Source organism: Heterocephalus glaber, unplaced genomic scaffold (genome assembly GCF_053883595.1).
Source record: "Heterocephalus glaber isolate CG9 unplaced genomic scaffold, H.glaber_assembly_v1.0 deba00001666, whole genome shotgun sequence".
Classification (NCBI taxonomy): domain Eukaryota; kingdom Metazoa; phylum Chordata; class Mammalia; order Rodentia; family Bathyergidae; genus Heterocephalus; species Heterocephalus glaber.
In genome coordinates this window covers 14,301,540-14,322,692 of record NW_028258406.1, presented here as the reverse complement: position 1 = coordinate 14,322,692, position 21,153 = coordinate 14,301,540, and the positions used below count along the sequence as shown (strand labels likewise).

General features: G+C 38.7%; 1 long non-coding RNA gene across 1 annotated transcript in view; it reads left to right on the top strand.

Moving 5' to 3' along the window:
- The window catches only part of LOC110348998 (uncharacterized), a 79,704-nt gene that overhangs the window by 45,008 nt on the left and 13,543 nt on the right, over positions 1 to 21,153 (top strand). The window contains exon 3 of the long non-coding RNA XR_002394656.2: positions 1 to 21,153. This exon is cut by the window's left edge and continues 9,489 nt beyond it. This is a non-coding gene — a long non-coding RNA (uncharacterized LOC110348998).

The window sequence follows — 21,153 nt, the reverse complement described above, 5'->3', positions numbered from 1 at the left end:
CTAATGCAGAGAAAAACTGTTGGAGTTGACTTTGAAGAGCATTTTTGGAAGCCACCTTACAGAATAGCACAACAGAATTGTAAGGATGATGATAATAATAATAGCTACATTTAAAATTTTTACTATGTGGTATGATCAAAATATATGGTGAATGTTTACGTTAAAAAATTATTACAGTAAAAGACACATTGCCGTAAACCTCCCTCAAAATACTCCTCCTCTCACTTTGAACACACTTATCCCATTGTTCTTGCCACCTTCTAAATGTATTCTGGAAGGTATGATAAAAAATACTATGAATGCTGCTGCAGAGTGCCATTCAATGTAAAGACAGGCTTATAAACACATTACAGTGTATCCTCATTTAGTTTACTCACTAAATCTGGCACCATGTGACTTTGGGCCCTTCCACAAAATCAAAATGACCGTAAAAAGGAAGTATTCTGAAATGATTCAGGACACTGAAGAAGCCACAACAGTGCAACTGAAGACATTCATGAAAGAAGACTTATAGAACTGCTTCAGAAAATGGCAAGATTGATGAGATAAATGTATTAAAAGAAAAGGAGGAGCATTTTGAGGAGGATTAATGGCAATGTGTCTTTTTTCAGTAATAATCTTTTTAGAAAATTTAAACATTCACCATGTTTTTCCAGCACCCTCCATATATAGGTGTTGGGCATTGTGCTAACTGGATTAAAAAAAATTTTTTTTTAGTAATCCTATAAGGTTATTCTCAGTTTACTGAGAGAAAATAGAATTTGGTTCTGAAATGATTGTAGAGGTAAAAGTAAAGATTCTTAATCTCTAAACTTTAAGTGTTGAGAATTGGCTACTATCCCAGACTCATCTTAGTTAGAAGGGATGGTTCCACTGTGATGTTATTGTCCTTAATCACTGTCCCTAATCATTATCCTGGGGTGGTACACTTACAAAAATTCCGACAGGAAATAAATAGTATTTCAGGGATTTCAATAAGAAAATAATGACAGCCTTGGAGTACAGCTGCAGTCAGTTTCTGAGATTAGGCCTCTGCACCTCCCCTTGGCCTTGGCCATGGGTTTAGAATGCTATTTGATCCCTAAAGCTCTCCTTCCATCTAGTTCAAGTATTTGCTTGTAGGCTTCTCTGAGCCTAGTACACAAACAAACTTTAAAGGACAAAAGAAAACACTGGTTTGGTGCTGTGTTCCAGTGTTCCAAGGAGGGCCCGAGGCAGGGATTTCCCAGAATATGCTATGACAGGCAACCCGCTCCCCACATCAGGCTGAGAGGAGCTAGGACCAAGGTTGAAAAGCCATGAGTCAGGCCAAGAGAATTTCAGTTTCAACACCCTCTCTGCAAGAGGCTGTTTAATCATACCTGTGACCTTCAATGAAAAGGTCACCAGCTCTGTAGTAAATGATTATTTGCTGGCTGTTTCACTTACTGTTCTGATTCTAATGCCTTTACATTTTTATTTAGTTTTGAAAGGAAAACCATGATGTACTTTGTTTGGGATGGTGGCCACAGCAGATGGTCAATTGGTGAGCTGGTTATACTTGATGTGCTATGTGTAGACAGCTCCATGGAGGATTGAAGGCAGGGGTGGGCAGCATAACATCAATCTGTAGTTCAGGTTCTGGTATAAGTCCTCTCACCCAAGTCAAAGGCTCAATGAGTGACTGGAAACCAGTTTAATAATCACTATGGCTTGAGAAGTGAAGGAAGAAAGAACCTGGGCACTGAGCTTCTAGAGAGAACATCCATCCAGTCATGCTGTGACTGAACTCTGTGTCTTCCAGTTCCTAACTTGCTGTCATCAGCCTCAGAGCAGCTGACCCAGGGAGATCATGTAGAGCCCTCTTAGGATCCATCAGCCTGATTCCTTAACTTAGTAAAGAGTCACTCTAAGCCCAGTCATGCTTGCTGGCTTGCCTCCTTACTGTCATGAAAAAGGGGAAAGGGTAAATTTGATATATTGATATAATTTGATATATTTTGTCAAATTTGTTATACCACAATAATTTAGCCCTTCCAGTTCCTCAAGAGAATAAATGCTAAGAAGTTATTTGTTGGAAATTAATTTTAGGAGAGATGAAGATATGGGGGATTAGTTGATAGAAGCATAAATGCATTCTGATAATTTTTTCACCCTTTTCCTACACTTATTCCACATAGAACTCATTTAATGTCTATTATGAGCTCCATAGTAACCAAAAAAAACTTGAAATAATTAACTTATAAGGAGAACTTTATTTGGAAAGACTTTGTTTCCATTTTTTCCTTTTCTCATAATTTTTCCTTTCCCTTCTTTCCTTTCCCCTACCCCTTTGGACCTTTTCTTCCTATTTCCCATTACTCATTTTACTCATTATTTACACTTTCAGTTTCTCATACCAGAGAAACTATTCAGTATTTACACATGTGTGTCCTATTTATTTCACTTAAGAGTATCTAGGGAGGACAGGAAATGGGGAAAAAATAAGAACCAAGATATATCATGTAAAGGTACAAGTACCAAATGATAAATGTAAATGTATTGTATACCTAAAATGTACCAATAAAAGAATCTAAGAAAAAAAAGAACCTAAAAAAAAAGAAGTTTATTTGCCTCACAGTTTTGAAAGCTCTGGTCCATAATCAATTAGCACTGCTGTTTGGACCTGTAGCAAGGCCACACTTCATGGTGGGAAGCCAAGAAACACCATGACTAGGAAACAAAAGAGAGCAAGAAGGGGGACGAGTCCCTCAATCCCTTTCAAAGGCACATGCCCAATGTCCTAAAGACTCACATTAGATTCTACCACTTCCAATAATGGGGGACTAAGCTTTGAAAAGACATGAGCCTATGGAGAATACATTTAAAGTCCAAATTATAGCACAAATCATCTGCACCTGTATCCAGAAACCCACTCAGACTCCTGGGGCGTGAAACTTAACAAGGGGAGGGGGCTCATTTAAAAAAATTAATTACTTTTCAGAATAAAGTAAGAAATCAAAATAAACTATAAATTTCAAAATTATGGCACCACATTATATTACAAAAATCCAGAAAAATACTATACTGTTTTTATTGTTAACTACCTATCATATCCTGGTATCCTCACACAGTTTTGACTACATACTTTTTGACAGTCTGTTCATATGACAACAATTTTGAAGAAAACATAACAGAAAGATAAATGTAGTCTTTCATCTAAAATGACAGTTCAAAAAAATTTTTAAATTTAAATTATAGCTGGAATACATAAACCTGTGATGCACACCAAAGCATATTTGTTATTTAAAGTACTATATGTTTATACCTAAAGAGATAGAGTTTATTTTCTGACTAGATGGCCATAAAGATTGAAATTTGTGCTTATAGTTCTACGTAGTTGATGACTGGTGGAATTTCCATAGACCAGCTTCTGCTTCCATAATTTCAAGCCTCAGTAACCCTCTATTCCCCATGTATTTCCAGGGCTAGATTCTGCAGGGAACACTTAGGTAGTGATAGGGTTCCTTCTGTGTGCCTTCATATCACAATGTTGCATGAGTTGGCACTTGGGTAGAAGCATTCTTACTCCACGATGAATAGCAATAACTTAACTATGTACGGAGGTAACTCCGAACTAAATATATCCCATTAAACCCAAACTAAATATTCCTCCAACTTAACTTCTTAACAGAGTTCCAAAAATACTGTGGAGATTCCAAAGCAACCCCATACAAGGTGTTCACAAGTGTGGTGAGGGGAAGTCAGTGGAAGAGTCTTAACTCATTACAGATGAAATATTTTTTTCTTGCAAAGTTTTCAAAATGTATATGACCCTGGACTCTGTAGCTTACCCTTCATTAGCTTCATGGCAAATCTGCTTCTGCTTGTACAGTTGTCCCTTGGTATCCTTGGCAGATTACTTCCAGGACTTTCTGTGGATATTAAAATCTGCAGATTCTCAAGTCCCTTGTATAAAATGGAACTTTCTGGAATTTTTAAAAATCCATAAATGTGGAATTTTCAGATACAGAGGACTGACTATATTCAGTTTGAAACCTGGTTCAGTGCTCATCAATTGGTGTTAATTGAGGAAATGGAGAAATTAATCTGTAAAAGACAATGAAGGTTGACGAATGAAGACATGAAAGGCAAAGCTGCTGCCCACAGTGCCTGTGGGCTACAGGTATCTCTTCCTGATGTGGGACCCCAACAAAGCAGCCAGCCAGCCAGCCACAGCAACCTTGCAGGGGTGAGACCACTGGACATCTGATTTTCAGATCATGATGGTTTTCCAAAGCATTGGCTGATAGTGAGGGTGAGAGGGCAGCCTGGACATGCTGAAGAAAAAGAGAGTGAGAGGTCAGACAGGGAGTTAGGAGAGAAGAATAACAACAGCACCAAAATTTTCTAATCCCCCGGCAATGGCAGCTCTGTGTGTAGCTCCTAGAAGGGAACTGTGTCAGCGGTCACTTGTGGGTACATAAAACACAAAGGTTGCTAAGGAGACCCGATGATGACAGATGTCTTCTGGTCCTGGAAGGAATGCATTCCTGAGTCTGAGGACATGTCTATCTGTTTGTTTCTAGATCTCTGTGATCAGCAATTTTTCTGGATGAGAAAACAGGTTGGTGGTGTATGGGGAAAATAGTGTGACCCAGAGATACATTTGTGTCCCTTGATCAATGCCGGGTTGAAGAAGAAGATTTGATATTTTTCATTTCCTCATTTTCTGGGGCTCTGATACTTTCTGTTCATTCACTGGTTTGAAGACTACGTACTGAAAGTGTGTTGATAGCTACTCTGTGCCACACTGCTCCAGAGCTGAAGACATAACGAGGGACAAGACTGGAAAAGTTTCTGCTCCACAAAGCTGTATAAGTAAACAAATGATATTCTCTGGCTCCAAAGGGTCAAAAGAGCCATGGAGAACCAGGAGGATGGAAGGGGATGGGTTTTAGGGAGAGCAGTTTCAGGAGTGGGCTTCCTTTTGAGGAGAGGACAGCTGTGACTAAAACGGTGGGAAAGAGGCAGCCGTGAAGGACCCAGGCAAGAGAGTTCCAGTGAGAAAGGGGATACAGATGTGGAGGCCCTAGCACAGTAGAAGGCCAGTGGATCTGCACTGAAGTTAAAAAAGACAGAGGCAGGAGATGAGGCTGGAGAGAAATGTGCTTCCAAGGCTATGGTGAGGGTGATGTGGGATGATGAAGTCACAAATGGAAAATCTTGGGTCCCTGGATCATGGAGCAATCACCTGCTGGCTAAGAAAACTCACAATGTTCTGCTCAATGAATGGTAAGTAAATGTTTACTGGTTAAGCCACTGACATTTAGGGACTTGTTTGTTATAGCAGCTATGCTACTTGAAGTGGTACAGCACTATAGTTATGGCAAAAGCAGAAAGAATAAAATGTAAAGCCCACAACCTTCTTGTCTCTTCAGTTCCACTACTAGCTGTCTAATTAGATTGAAGCATTCAACTTCTCTGGACCTTAGTTTTTTTTCTCATCTGAAAATAAGATAATATTGGATTAGAAGCATGACTTCCAAACACTTAGTACTGCAATTTACAAGAAGAATTATGTTGTGACTGGGAGAGCACACATAAGCTTCACTGGACAATGATCACCTTTCCTATGAGCATGTAATTCTGATGTTGACAGGATACCAGCCACTTCCACAGTTATGAGTGCAAAATGTGTAAGAAACTGGAAAATGACTGTTTTATTGTGTTGAAAACCAGAAAGTCTTAACTGAGTTCTTTCTCATGGCAATTACCTTGAACATTAGGTATTAAACTCCATTTTTGCATAGAAATGTTCTTCTAAAAGAAAGGAAACCTAATAATACATTTTCAATCCAAAGAAAACTTAGGTTCTGACCTCCAAATGCTTCTGACAGACTATGTACTCTATAAAAGTGGTGAGAGGAAAGTATGTTGCTTCCACCAGGAATTCTAGAGAGAGAGAGAATGGCATTATTTATAGCACTTTCTGAGGACCAATTCTATATAAATATAAGGTGCTATTCTATTAGCCTTTCACAATTAGAAAGAAAAAATACTATAAAATTTAAAAAGTAAGATTTTGGCTTCTGAGTAATTGCTTCCATAGACATTTACCAGAACACAGAGGACAAACTCAAACGGCAAGCTCTTTTCCTGTCCTATACTCTTTTCCTTACTTGGAAAAAGTCTATGTCCTAAATCTGAAGGCTACTGGGGCCCCTGACAGCTGTAGTGTAAGTAATGAAACTAGTCTCTATTGAGACATTCCCCTTTCTGGAATCCTCAATGGAAAATTTAATGAAAAGTAAGATATAATAGAGTTCATGAAAAGGTAGAAGTTATATGTTTATAATTTTCCTTGAAGACTCCCAAGTTTTTCTACAGGTCCTCATAGTTGCTTCCTTTGTAATGTAGTCTGCTGGGGTTATACGTTACTTTGCCATTTGGTTCCAAAAGTTGGTGAACTGTTGTGATATTCCTCTGAGGAGTTATGTTTTGTTGCTCACAGCTAAGACTAATTTTCTGGACCTCAATTGCCTGTGCAATTTCTTTTGGAAAGGCTAAAGGAAGTATCAAGGGCACCATTATCTTGCTTTTTGTACCCAGGTATATTAGTGTTTCATGCTTCAGTGGATAAAAAGAGGAATTATGGAAAGTGGAACAGGGCGAGCTGAAACAAATCTAAGGCAAACAATAGGGTTACATATCAATGGAGAGGATGTATAGTATGATGTTTTCTATTCCAGAAATATGATGAAATGGAACATCATGATTATCACCCTTCCTAGAACTTTCTAGCTTTCAAGTTAATGGGCACGCTAGTTAATAACTATGATAATGCTAATGAAATTAATAAGAAACATTTAATAATTTTAAGTGATTAATACCATAGTAAGATTTTTATGTATTTTCATTTAATCCTCACAATAATCCAAGAAAAGTTTTATATACTAATTTTGAAAATAAAAAGACTGATGACTGAAAGCCTTAGTAACTTGCAAAAATACTAAAAGTTAACATACAATGCTGCAAAGGTTTAAGCTTTAATCAGTTGGAAATCAAATTTACACTCTTGGTCACTTTGTTGTACTACCTTCTTGATGACTTTAAGATGTTCACAGAGGAACAACCAATGGCATGTAGAACAGGTCTCACAGTAATTGGTGCTGATGCATCACTGCTGTTAAATATATTCTATTTTGTTGATATTTTGTCTTTTTATTTATTTATTTTTTATAATTAGTGCACTATGACATTTCTGTTTTTTTTTCTTATTTGAAATTTGTCAAGTTATAGTGTCCCTTAATTGATCATCTATCGATCATCCCTCTTCCTTCTGGAAATAAATGAACTTTGTGCCACAAGGGAGATGACTCAGGTCAATCACAGTGATTGGGCCAGGTGCAGGTGCATGATTCAGCTGGGCCAATCCAGCTCTTTTACCTCTCCAACTGGAGGTGGTAGAGAAGTCTCTTTAGTTACCATGAGCCAAAAGTCACTTTTTAAAAAAAAATTTCAAGTTGGGTTTCTGAAAGAGTCTTGAATAATACAAACCTTTTCCCATTTCTTCTCAAAAATTTTTTATTGTAGGCTCCAATAGTCTTTAACTATAGGTAAAATTGGTCTTCTACTAATACAAATCATTTTCCTCTCATTTGAGAGTTCTTTACTGTTCTACATCAAGTTTAAGACTCATGATAATTTAGGCTTTATAAAATATTCTGCTCTGGATGCTCCTGTTGCATAAATTTTCTATATTGGGTATGCTTATTTTTCTAGTGGAAACCTTCTCCATTTTGTATATATTTTTTTCACCTATGGACCTATAAGGGAGAAAAATCAGTTTATTTTTCTAAATGGAGTTTTGTGCTAAACAAAAAAATCTAGTTACAAGTAAATTATGCTTTGATCTTGAGGGATAAAATAAACACAAAGCAATACAGAGCTATGTCTTGCAGAGCCAAATAGAACATGACGTTCAGAAGTTTCCAATTGAATTCCAAAATTAGAATAAATCTTGGCAAAATCCATACTCATGTCCCATTAGGAATCTTATCATTTGAACTCTGTTCTGGCTATTTCCATGCCTTATTCATTCCTGTAGCTCTCAGGAGGCCTGAGGACTTCTCTCCATGTGTTTTGGAGTTGCTCCAGGACTGCTGATTTTTCCTTTGCTATTGGCAAAACTGTGCCCCAGTTATGATGAAAAATAGGGCATCAAAACCCTAGTCAGAGACTTGAGATTTTTAAAGCCCATTTCTAGCCTCATTTCTTATGGGAGCTTTTGCTGCTGGATTTGTACAGTGAGTAGTTATTACTGTTGGGTTTTACAACTACAGTGCTCTTGGAAACACTTGGTGGTAGGCGATGGGTCCACTTCTTTTGACTGATCCTTGAGTTCTGGCTTACAATGAAAAGCTCTCCAGTTGACACATTCTATATGATGTAGTTTGTTTCCAGATTAGAATCCTCTTGAATAGTCTCTCTCATTCAAGTGTGAGTAAGGGAGTTCCTATCAGGAACTTGCTAAAGGAAGCCATATGGTTGCCAGTTAGCACCAAGCAAGGATAGGTAAATATTTACTGAGTTACCTCCCATGGGCCAGGATACCAAACTTCATCACCAGTGTGAACTTGAAATTTCTCCTTCTTTTATTTGTGTGTTTCTGAGCACAAGATTTTATCTTATTTTTCCCTACTCATGAATCAGAGTGTAGACACTTAAGTCAGCCAGTGTCATCTGAGTCCCTTAACATGCCATATTCATTCTAACATCAGAAGTTTGGCTCATTCCTGTTTTTCACTTAGAATACTTCCTTCTACTCTCCAAATGCCATTCATCTCTCAATCCTGTCTCAAAACTTGCATCCTCTGTAAACCATCCCAATCAACAATTGCAGTTCCCTTTGGTGGCTTGCCTCTCTCTTTTCTCAATCTCTACCATCATGCAGAGACTACTGAATTAATATTCAGTCATTCAGCTGAATGGTCAGCTTTCATTTTTCTGCAGTTATGTCCTACAATTGCATCAAAGCATCTTGAAATCATGACACATATAGGCTTTCTTTTTATATATATATATCTCTCTTGAAATTTGAAGATAGGCGTTTAGTATTTGCTCCAAGTTTAGTGTAACCTAATGATTATAAAATCTGTATGCTAAAAATTAGAAAATATGACTGAGATGAAATAGATTTGAGTAGATTCTAAGTATTCTTATCATACAGTAACTGTGACAGGTGATGTATTTACTAGCTTGATTGTGGCAATTATTTCATAATGTATACATATATCAAAACATTATATTGTATACATTGAGTGTGTACAATTTTATTTCAAGTATGCATCAATAAACCTAAAAGAATAAGGCCTACATAAATGAAAATATGCTCATGTTTACAGATCAGATTACTCAGTGTTATTATGCAAAAATCCTCATAATAGTAGGAAAAGCAAATATTTCATAAATCATACATAGAATATATTAAACATAAATCTGAAAAATTAAATGATCTTAAAAATAAGAATTTCTTTATCAAAAGACACTATTAAGATAAAAAAGCCATGGATTAGGTAAAGACATTGCAAATTATATATCTGAAAATGGACTTGTACTGAACTATATAAAGATCTACGAACTGATAAAGAAAATATAGATAGCCCAAAATAAAAATGTGCAAAAGACTTGTAGCAGCAGTTTGCAAAAGACTTGTAGCAGCAGTTTACAAAAGAAGAAATCTGAAGAAATCTTTCAGTAAACATAGGAAAGATGCTTCTAACCTCATTACTCACTAGGAAAATGCAAATTAAAGTCAAAAAATATAGCCGCTGTAATAGTTAAAATGAAAAGGACATTTGATACCAAGTGTCAGTGAGGATTTAGGATATTTGGAATTCTTACATACGATTAAGATACAGTGTTAGTATATAGTTGGCAGACTGCTTTTCAAATCTTATCTAGTAGGACCTACTATAATGAACATAACGTATACCATATGAACTAGTATTTCCATATCTTATCAAAAGGCATGTAGGAAGAATGTTCATAGCAGCATTACATATAATTACAACAAAGCAAAAACAAGCCCAATTTACACCAGTAGAATGGGAAAATTATAAAGATGGTATATCTATACAATGAAATTCTTTTAGCAACAAGAATGTTCACAGTTGATACATTCAACAATTTAGATAAATCTCACAGACATTATTTGTTGAGCAAAATAAGTTAGACACAGAATTTCTGTTGTATCGTTTCATTTGTTTAAAGTTCAAAAAGAAGCAAAACTAATCTATAGTAACTCAAGAGAGCAGATAGAGACTGGGAGGGTCACCAGATGGTTCTGGAGATCCAAGAATTTTCTTCATTTGGGTGGTGGTTTATTCTTTTTGTGGAAAATTCATGAATTTCACATGTATGGTTAACACACTTTTTCTGTGTATATAAAGTGTTTATGCTTAAAAGAAAAAGATATGTCCTAGGAGGATGACTACCTCTCAGCAGGGATTTCTCCACAACTTCATTTCTGTTTCTAAGCTCAGGAGTAGAAAATAAGGAAAGTTTGTTCCAACAAACAGATTCATAAATCAGATTTCAAATCTCGTTTTGACCTTGGATAAAATAAAGCACTCGTTTGAGCTACTCAATTCCTCCTGCTTCAACAAATTGACCTATAAAACTGTTTTATAGATGTCACTTTGCCTTGCTTTCAGCAAGGACAGCATCTTTATTAACAACATGCCTGTCCTCATTATCTCTTGATTGTAGTGCATCTCCTGGCTTAAAATTTCATAAGTCTCATGACTATGATCTTATTGAAGCTTGTATTATAATTGTGTGTATTCTTTTCTTATTCTACTATCCTCACCTTTTAAGGCAAAGTAGTCTGTGCTGCTCAGATGAATTCATAGGAGGGGCTCAGAGCTAGAGTTTTAAAAATTTGATTTAATTGGATTAATTGCAAAAGTTCAGGGAATAAGCTGAGTGAGTGGCTATCACTACACCTTATTATGCCTTCACTTCTCCCTTTTAGCATGAGGTTGAAGGCCACCACTCCCACCAAAACCCACCACAGTGCTGAAGCTTCTTTGCTACTCTGCAAGATCGCAGGCTTGATTTGCCAGATTTGTTCTTGGTTATTCAAATTGGCTTAGGATATTCTAGCCAAAACATTCTATAATGTTGTAGGTAAATTGGAAAACATATTCTTATGTTTTTGTGTAAATTCAATTATACTAAAATAAGAGGAGAAAGTATTGCACTTGGAGTCTAGAAGTCCTAAATTGAAAATGTTTCCACTTAACCACTGAATCACTGCAACTCTGATAGTGTTGGGAGGCAGGGTGGGCATTTAACACCCATTTCCTTATCTTTTTTCAATGGGACAGTGATACCACTTCTCAGGATAATTGAAAGGATTCATTCATATATGCATTCATTCAGCTTTTAATATTTAACATTTCTTCAAAAATATTCCATGTGTCAGAGCCTCCATTGGCTCAGGAAATTCACAAAAGGCTCATAATCTGGTGGGTAAGAAAGGTGTATGAACAAATCCCATCAGTATTTTTCAACCTTTATTCATTATTAGCTTCTGAGAAGCCTTTTTGTATGCCTTTTATCATCTCCCTCCCCCACCCATGAAATTTTAATACCAGGGACACACTATTTGTTTATGTATTACATGCATATTTGTGCTTTGTAATAAAAAGAACAACATTTTTTCTAGTCTCTCTTGCCAAGAATCACTTCTGGCTCCCTTGGGGTTAAGATCTTCTTATTGAGAATGAGCAAAGTAAATGATTACACAGGAGCCCAGAGAATCCTGCATTTGTCTCACCATAGGTGCATTAGAAGATCCACTGTGCTGGGAGGAGCTAGAAAAGCTTCAGGGACAAAAGCAGGATGCAGACTCTCACAAAGGAAGTCTCAACCACTGCATAGTCATGGGGGTTGGGGTGTGAGGCCAGAAGCCCACAAAAGGTAGATGCAGAAGGGTGTCAGGGGGCAACCACACAGGGCCTTGGATCTGAGCTCAGGAGAGTAGATCGTACCCTAAGACAGTGGGAACACATAAAAGTTTTAACAAGGGGAACAGCTTGGTTAGATTGATGCATTTGCCAGTTCCCTCTGGCCTGGTGTGGATGAGCAGAAAAATCTGGTCAGGGATAAAGGCAGAAATCATAACTTGAATGAAACAGTTGCCTTCAAGGCCGAGAGAGGAGGAACAAGACTTTGGAATAGGATTAAGGGGAGCAGTTTCCATGCAAGCAGCCTGCCTGGTTCAAGGATTGATAAGAGGGCTTCTTATTATGATTGGGCTTTGGGGACTATGGGCCAGCTAGGCATTGCAGAGGCCATAGGGCCTGATTGCAGAAAGGCCTCAGGGACCCAAGGTATGATATTTATTAAAGGCATCTTCTCCTTTGAGTTGGAAGTGGGTAGAATAAAGCTCACCAGTGAGCTCCAGAGAATGGTACAGGTGGCTCCTAGGGTGACAAATTATGGAGAAATGGAAGGCAGGACAGTACAGCCCACAGAAGTCTCAGACTTGCTCAGCGATTTATTCAATAGCTTCAGTGCTCCTTTGCTGTGGCTCTAGCCAAATGTGAATCCACTGACAATGTTAGTGACTGTAGTTTCATCTTTTCTGTCTACCTCTGCTTGGTTTTGGGAATCACTTGGTCTTCCCCCAAGATCTTTATAACATGGCCATACTGCACTATCTGTGGCTCTTGCAGTAAATTAGGCTATTTGTGGATGATCCAACACCAAGTTATTCTTTTCCTACTTGTTGGTAGTGATGCAAAAGGTAGGAAAAGAAAGGGAAAATCCTGGGTGTGAATGGCTGTTCTGTGAAGTGGAATGCTACGACCAATGGCCTTTTGGCAATAGGAGGCCTGTTTGCTGCTCCTGGGAGCGGGGAGAATTCAGGAGGTGGATCCCCAAGGTGGCTGCTCCTGCTGGTATCACCTATTAGCAAGCTGTCCCTAAAGCTGTCCAAGGCCTGAATGGTGTTCAGGGAGGCATCTGTACATTACCTGAGACACTGTGATATGTACTAAAGCCCTTCCCTTAACTTCAAGCAGAGCATGCTCTTATGTAGGACAAGCTGGCTTCAGAGTAAAGATAAATGCATCTTGCACCCATACTGAATCATAATCATCCACAGATGGCCACCTCCTCAGCTGTCACCTTTAACTATGTTTCCCTTTCAAGCCTCCAGAGCCTACCGCAATGCCATCAGGCTTTGAGAATTGACAGACTCCCCTGACCACTCCTTCTCTTTGGCTTCCCCAGCTCATTCAGTTTCCCATACTGGCTGTCAGCTTCGCCTAACCCCATTTGGATTGATAACTGGTTCTCAGATCTGAGCTCTGACATGAAGTGATTGTGGAGCACTGCTTTTGGAAACTTCCCTGCCTGGGTTTGCAATGCAAGTTGGGCACAGGAATAGGGCCCTGGCTCTCTGCCTGTCTTGGATGTAAGAGTTAGATTCAGCTGGGCTCACAGAACCCTCAGATTCTACTCAGCTGTCAGGACCAAATGGAAGTAACAGTGCTGAGATGGAACTGGAGCTGAAAAGAGTTAGGGAGCTTACAGGGAACCCCCAGATGTTCCAGTAAAGCCAGAGCATCTAACCAGGTCATGTTTTATTCCAAGATAACTATTAAAAGGCTATATCCAAAGGGTGCTGACTCATGCACTTTAGTATCTGGAGGGAAACTGTCACAGTTCCTGGTATAGTCATTGTTTAAAAATTAACTGGACTAAGAGCTATGGAAATATGTTGAAGATGGAGAGAATGTAAAGCTGTGAGTAGAAAGTAGTATACTGTGAAAAAGTCAGGATTTAGAGCAACTTTAAGAGGCTGAGCCATATAACTAGCTTTCAGGGAAGAGTGAGAACTGTTAATGAGAAGTGTGAGTGGTTTTGTATTAACTGTAGAATGCAAGAGAGAAGGAGTGTGCCACATCATCATGAGTTGTAAAAGCCTTTAGAGTTTTAGTTGGCAATAGATCAAAGGTATAAAGTACAAGATCCAGCACTTCAAATTTTACTAGCCAAAACTGAGCATGTAAAATTTGTACCTCCCTGTCAGTCCCAATTTCTGTTGATTACAGGTATTAGTCTCCCATTATCATATATTGTACAACTGCAATCTCTGGCTATTTAATGAACATTTCTTTGGCATGTAATCCTACAAAATATCTTAGGGAATCATTTCATCATTCATTCATTCTGTCAATTTAGTACTTATTGAATATATAGTCAGAAGCACACACTATCCCACATATGGGAAACACAGTAGTAACTGAGATAGGTATAGTTCTCTTCCCAGAGTTCATTGTATTGGGGGGGGGGTATTAAACTATTAAATCCACACAGAATTATTCCAAATGATGATCCTTTGTAGCTTAACAAAAGTACAATGTTCTAGACAGCATAGAGTAGGGAGACTAGGCCTAATTTTCAGAGGGGATTTCAGAGACTGTTCCTTGAGGAAGTGAATTTTGAGTTCATAGAAGTTTATATAGCTATGTTGCCCAATATTATAGCCACCAGCTACATGAGTATATTTAAAGTATATTAAAGTATATTAGAGCTACATGGATATATTTAAATTTCAATGAACTAAAATTAGAAGTTCAGTTGTAGTATCCAGGTTCAGGAAGCAAGTGGCTAGCATCTTGATAGCACAGTAACAGAACATTTTCATTGCTGCAGGATGTTGTATTGGACTGTGCTTTTATATAGGACTTAACTAGCTGGAAAAGAAGTACTTAAGAGGAAGAAGGAAACACCTTGAGCAAAAACAAAAGAAGATGCTACTTAATTTAGGGAAACTTAATTATAACTTAAGAAAAATAAAGTTTATAGAGTGTTACTTGATGGTGACAATTGATGATGGGGTTTCTGTAAGGGATCAGAGGAAATGGGAAACATCCCCTTCTCCTATTTTCTCATTCAGACTCTGGATAGTTAACACCCAGCTAATTGTTTAGTGCTTATTCCCTGTTCAAAGTCCTTGCTTTGGTTTCCCAGCATACAAAATAGTTAGAGACCAAGTCTGCATAACGTAGAATCATATTGTCCTTGAATCGTTCAGCAAAATTTAAACTGAGTAAAAGAATAGCACAACAGACAACGAGTTTCTGATTGTATGGTAAAACTCACACATAACTAAATATATTCAGCCTTCTGTATCTATGTGATTCCACCAACTACAGATTGAAAATATTCAGAAACCGTGCAGTATTTAAGCTTGTGTGTCTGACTTATTTCTCTTAATATTCTAGTCTCAAGTTGTGTTCATTTACCTACAAATGCCTGAATTTTATCTTTCTTTCTGGCAGAAAAAAATCAAAATAGAAGACAAGTAAAAAGGAAGTAGGGAAATCTTTTTCAAATGGATCCAGAGCAAGAGATGGAGGGAGGAGAGGGTAAAGGGATGGGAAAAAAAGAATTGAAGGGAAAATGATGAAAATAGAGCAAATAGGAAGAGCGTCAAGAATTGGAAGGAGCAGGGAGGGAGAAGAGGGGTCGTGGACCAAAAAAACAATAAAAGAATTAAGATGTATTATGTACCAAGTCCCCGTGATAAATATACGCCTTATGTACTGCAAATATATACTAATAAAATGTAGATAGAAGAAAACGTTTAGAAAAAATTGTGTTCTGCACATTTGTACTTTTTTTCTCTTGATTCTATTCTTGAAAAATATAGTCTAACAACTGTTTAAATAGATTTTGCATAATATTAGGTATTATGGATAATTTAGAGATGATCTATAGTATATGGGAGGCTGTATAGAGGTTATATGCAAATACCGTACTGTTTTCTGAAAGGAACTTGAGCATCCATGGATTTGGTGTCCTCAGAGGCCTTGCAAATAGGCCTCCACAGATACAAGGGATGAGTGCATTGGTAGCCACCCCTGCTCTGCATCTTCTGCCATGTGTCACTTCTGCTTGTCTGCTGCCTACCACTTCAGTGTCGCTGAGCCCTGTGCCCTTTTCATTCCGCCTTTCCCTGAGTGTGCTCATTTACTCCATGACTTAGCATATGATCCATAAGCTCCCCATTCCTACATCCATATCTCCAGCCCAGCCCTCTCTTCTATGCTTCATACATATGAATTCTATGTCTACTGAGTCTCCAATTGGCTGCCCCAGGGACACTCCCCACTCATCCCTTCAGTGCCCACCTAAACTGCACCTCCTCAGTTCCCACTTCACCAATAGCAATCCTGCCCAAGCCAGAAGTCAGAAGTCTGGGCCTCATCCTGACTTTCCCACTGGTAACTCATCAGTGGCCACATTCTGCTGATTCTGCCTCAACCTCTCGAATTTCTTAACTCTAGCTTTCCCTTCCATATTATCCTTATAACTTATAATGCACAGCCTGGATTATGTAGTTGTTTTCTAACCAATATCCCTAGCTCCAGCCTTGGCCTGCCCCAAACCATTCCCTGCACTCCAACCATGCAATCTTCCTAAATCTGATAATGTCTTTCATTGCTTAATACCTTCCCATGCCTCCCCATTACAGTGGTCCAAGTAACTATCTGTGGTTACAAGGCTTTTCTTCATTTGGCACTTAATACTTTTCTAGCTGCTTCTCTTACCCTTTTTACCTTGTACATTCTTCTCCAGACACTTTTAGCTTCATTTAGCTCCAGGAATCTAGTTTGGTTAATTTTGTATCCAGGCCTTTACACATGTTATTTCCAGAAGCACTTTCACTTCCCACCCTCTTTGCCTCAGTTTAAATGTTGTTTTCTCTAAGGAGGCGCCTCCTAATTTCCCAGTGCAGGATTAGCTGCCTCTGCCATAAAGGGGCAGCTAAGTAGGTTTCATAGAAGCCTCCCCCAGAATCATAACACCATTCTAATTCCCAGAACCCATGCATTTTACCTCAGATGGAAAGTGTCTTTGTGAATGTAATTAAAAATCTTGAGATAAGATCATCCTGGACTGTCCAGGTAGACCTAAATACGGTGTCTTTACAAGAGACATACAGAAGACACAGAGAAGAGGAACAGAACACGTGAAGGAGACAAAGATGGGGCTACTCTGTCTCTGTCTCAGTACAAGGAACCATGAGAAGCTGGAAGAGGAAAAGAAAGATACTTTCCTAGAGCCAGAGAGAGTGTGGCTGTGCTGACACCTTGATTTTGGTTCAGTGACAACTGATTTCGGAACTTTTTTTTTTGGACCTCCAGAACTGAGAAAATTTCTGTTATTATAACCCATCAAGCTTGTAGTAAGTGGTTACAGCCACCCTAAGAAGCAAATACTTTCTCTCCTTACTTCTATAATACCTCTGATTATACTGGATTGAAGGGCCTCTTGCTTGCATTCTAAACTTCAGGAGGCTTCCTGTGGGCAGGAGCATGTGTGTGTAACTTACAACTGTATGCCCCACATTGCCTCAGCACTTTGTACAGGTTGATCAATCACTCATCATTTGATATAAGAATGAAGTAGTGTTGGATGATATAGGCAGGGCAAGTCTTGTAGAGGAGATTGCTGTGATAAAATGGGCAGGATCTGGGAAACGTTGAGAAGGAAGTGATTTTTTCCCAGCACCAGAATCATATTAATGAGGTCCTAAAAACCAGAACTGGAATGATATGTGAACTCACAGAGATGTATCAGCCTGACCACCTTGAAATAAAGCTGAATGACACTGAGGTGAGCTCATGGAACTTTCTCCGGCATGCCAGCACTCACCTCATAGGTGTCCTCAGCAACTTTGTGATGCTAGAGGGTCAGTTTGCCACGACACCTGTTTTCTCCCACATGGCTGCCTGGGTCTGGGACTGTAGAGCAGCCTGCTCTAGTATACATGCATTATCATGTTCTCCATGTGTCATTGTTCAAAACAGATTGGGAAATACTAAGGTTAGGACTCATTAAAACTTTTTAAATTGAAATATGAAAAAGACTGACTACGTGCTTATTGGCCCCAGGACAAAATAATATGGTGGGCTCTTGGATCAAAAATCGTTAGAAATTTAAATATGCAATAGCAGAGCATTAATCAAGTGAGAGGCCTTTCTAAGCAAGTGTCTTCTGCACAGACCTTATAGCCAAGAAGCTGATCTTGACTATGAAGAAAGATTTCCTCAAGATAGATATGAGGTTGTTGTGTGAAATGGGTTAAATGGGAATGGGGTAGATTAGAAGGACAAAGTGGGAGGTAACTGCAATAAGGCAGTAAGCAGTAAGGCAGAGGCGAGGAAATCCTTGTTAGGCTAAAATAGTTTCCTAGGAATGTAAATGGAGGAAAGAGATGAACCCAACTGATGATATGTGCTCAGAGTCAGAGGTGTGTTTGGGTCTTTCCAGACTTCTCAGTACAGGTGGAGGCATCAGGGAATCCAGGAACATCAGTGTTTCATTAGCATAGTACTGCGTCAGGCAGGAATGACTAGAATTCAACAGGAGTAGGAGTGAACAGAGGCAATTTACCCAACAAAGGAATTATATATGAATATTGGGTTATTGTCTAATAACATGATGATCTCGGTGAGGGAGATGGATGAAAAGGCAATGAGAGAGAAGTCAGACCTGGTGGACATGTGAATGTGTGTGGTTGGAGAGTGACGGAGACCATCATAAACTCCTGATTGTCCAGCGTGGATGGATGCTATTCCATATCAGCTCATCACAGCCAGATGAGAATGCAGGAGTAGAATGATCAGGGCTTCAGACTTGTAGACAGAAGCCAAATATCTAGAATTGCAAAGTATTTTCCAGTTTTTAAGTGTTGAACACTAAGTTAAATTAAAAAAAAAACAACCAAATACAGCAAGTCAAAGCAAACATACTCAAGGTCAGATCTGGCTCATGGGATCAGCTCATAGCTTTCATATAGAGCACGGTGGGTAGAATGGGCCAGATTCCAATCCTGCCTCCACCTGGACCAGTGGTGATCCTCAGGCAGAGGCCTTCTAAGCCCCGCTTTCCTGTATAATGGGGATAATTTTAGTGTCCACCTCTTAGGGGAGTAGTGAGGATTAAATGATGTCTTTTGGATAAAGTACTGATAGTAGCCAGTGCCTACCATATAAAAGTGAAATGAATGTTGGCTGTTACCATTCTTAAGCATCTACCACATAGCAGGTGCTTTGCTGTGTACTTTATATATTCTGTATATTTAATATTCAGAGCATTCCCATCAAGTAAGCATTATTATAGTTCCTAACCTATTTCCCAAAGGTGGGTTCCAGGATATAAGCTTTCTTGCTTCAAATCATAGACTCTAGGAGGGAGTGAGAAAAAAATTTCAACATTTCTGCCTCCAAAGGTGTTGCTTTTTCAACAATTTTTTTTTTACCTTGTATTGACTCTAGTGGTTTTATTTTGGATTTTTCTCAAAAGACTGTTCTAGCAAATGATATTTTTCAAGGAAAAATCTAACAACAACAACAGAAAACTTCAGAAAGAAAACCACACTCCTCCTCTTCCCATATGCAAACTCACATGTATACACTTGTTCCAAACAAATGTAATAAAGGTGCTGGCAAATTTTTTTCCCATCTAATGGACTGTTAAATAACATTGTTCACACACATTTTTCCTTGTGTTTTTTTTCCAATTCCATGGGACAATTATTGCATTCCTATTCTGCCTCAAAGGTGAGGAAGTTGACAGTATAATGAATATGGGGCTAGGTACAGGCCCTAAGGCAAGAGATTAACTGGAGGACCCTAACACCTTTATTGAGTAGAACAACTCCCTTGAGTTCGCTAAGGAATGGTGACAGGTGTCAGAGCCAAGCATGAGGCTCCAGGCCTCTGTTCCCTGAGAGGCAATTAGGTATTTTCTCAGTAGACTGCACTTCATGTATATCCTATAGTTCTGCAAATTGATCATCCCATCTCCCTCTTCTCTTCAGGGGCTTTAGACTCTGAAACAGTCTACCTAGGATCTTTCAACAATCAGAATTTCTTTAAAAAAATGAAAAAGAAAGAAAAAGACTTACATTGCCAATAAGTTGAAAGGAGCACAAATTTTAACTTGTTCCTGGAACAAATTTTAGGGCACTCAGATTGCAAGTGGAATTGAGATAGTGGTGAGGGGAGGAGGACCCAGCTAGGCAAGCTGGAATGCTGAAATTCATAGCCAACAGCTTTGTTTGGTTTTTTTGACTATGGCCAAGCCAGTAGGGCTGAGAGCATAGTGTTCTCAGTAAGAGCCTTGACAATAATATGATTTGTTTCTTTTCTAAAGCTGAAAATGGCATCTCAGCCTACAGAGGGGAGCTTTCTTCTGAACCTGTAGGATGGGAGGGCCGATTTCATCCTCCAGAATGGGAAATGAAGGCATTACGCAGAGTAGAATGGAAATGTCATCTGTCAATGACATTTGCCTAAACAATATGTATTTTTATTTTGGAGAAACTTTTTTTTTTTTTTGTCATGAATAGGATTTCAGACTAATGTGCTCTTCTTTCCTGATCACTGGGTTGAAACTGAGTATCTCCTCTCTCCTAGGGCCATCATATTAGTGCTATTTTGGTGATGGACAACCAAAATTAAGTCCTGAAGCTTGACCCAAGCTGGCTGATACTTTTAGGCCTTGGTCTTATAGCTGCCTAAATGGTTTATTTTCTTCATAGTTTTCTGAATTCATTTGGGAATTAGGAGGATGTTGAGTAAGTTTCAGCTTTCTCAAAGGAGAAAGTTGAAAGCTAGTAGGGCACTTGATGGCAGCAGTTACACTACAAACAGAAGTAAGGTTTCTCTTGCTTTCATCAGGGAAAAGCTTGGCTCTGGCCAAAGCATTGCTCTCATGCTGCAGGGAAACAATGAGACACCAAAGATGAGATCTCAGCCCCTGGTGAACTTGCAGTACAGTGCAAGAGCAAGGTGCACTCATGTGCTCATAGTGAAAAACAGGTAAATGGACCTTTGATTTACGAACTCAGTTTGTTCACGAGGTCTGGTTGTAACTCAAGTTGGTCAATTGAAGGCTCAGGCTCCTCTACACAGCCTTCAAAGTCTCTCTCCTGTATACAGGCAGGTCTCAGTGCCCTTAGAGAGACATTGGATTTCTCAATTACCTCACACAGGAAAGAATATTGTAATGTTCCTTCCAGAACTCTTTAATTGTTAAATCTGTACCTGAGACTATCTGGAAGCACAAGTGGCTGGCAACTGGGTCATAACTCAAGACTTT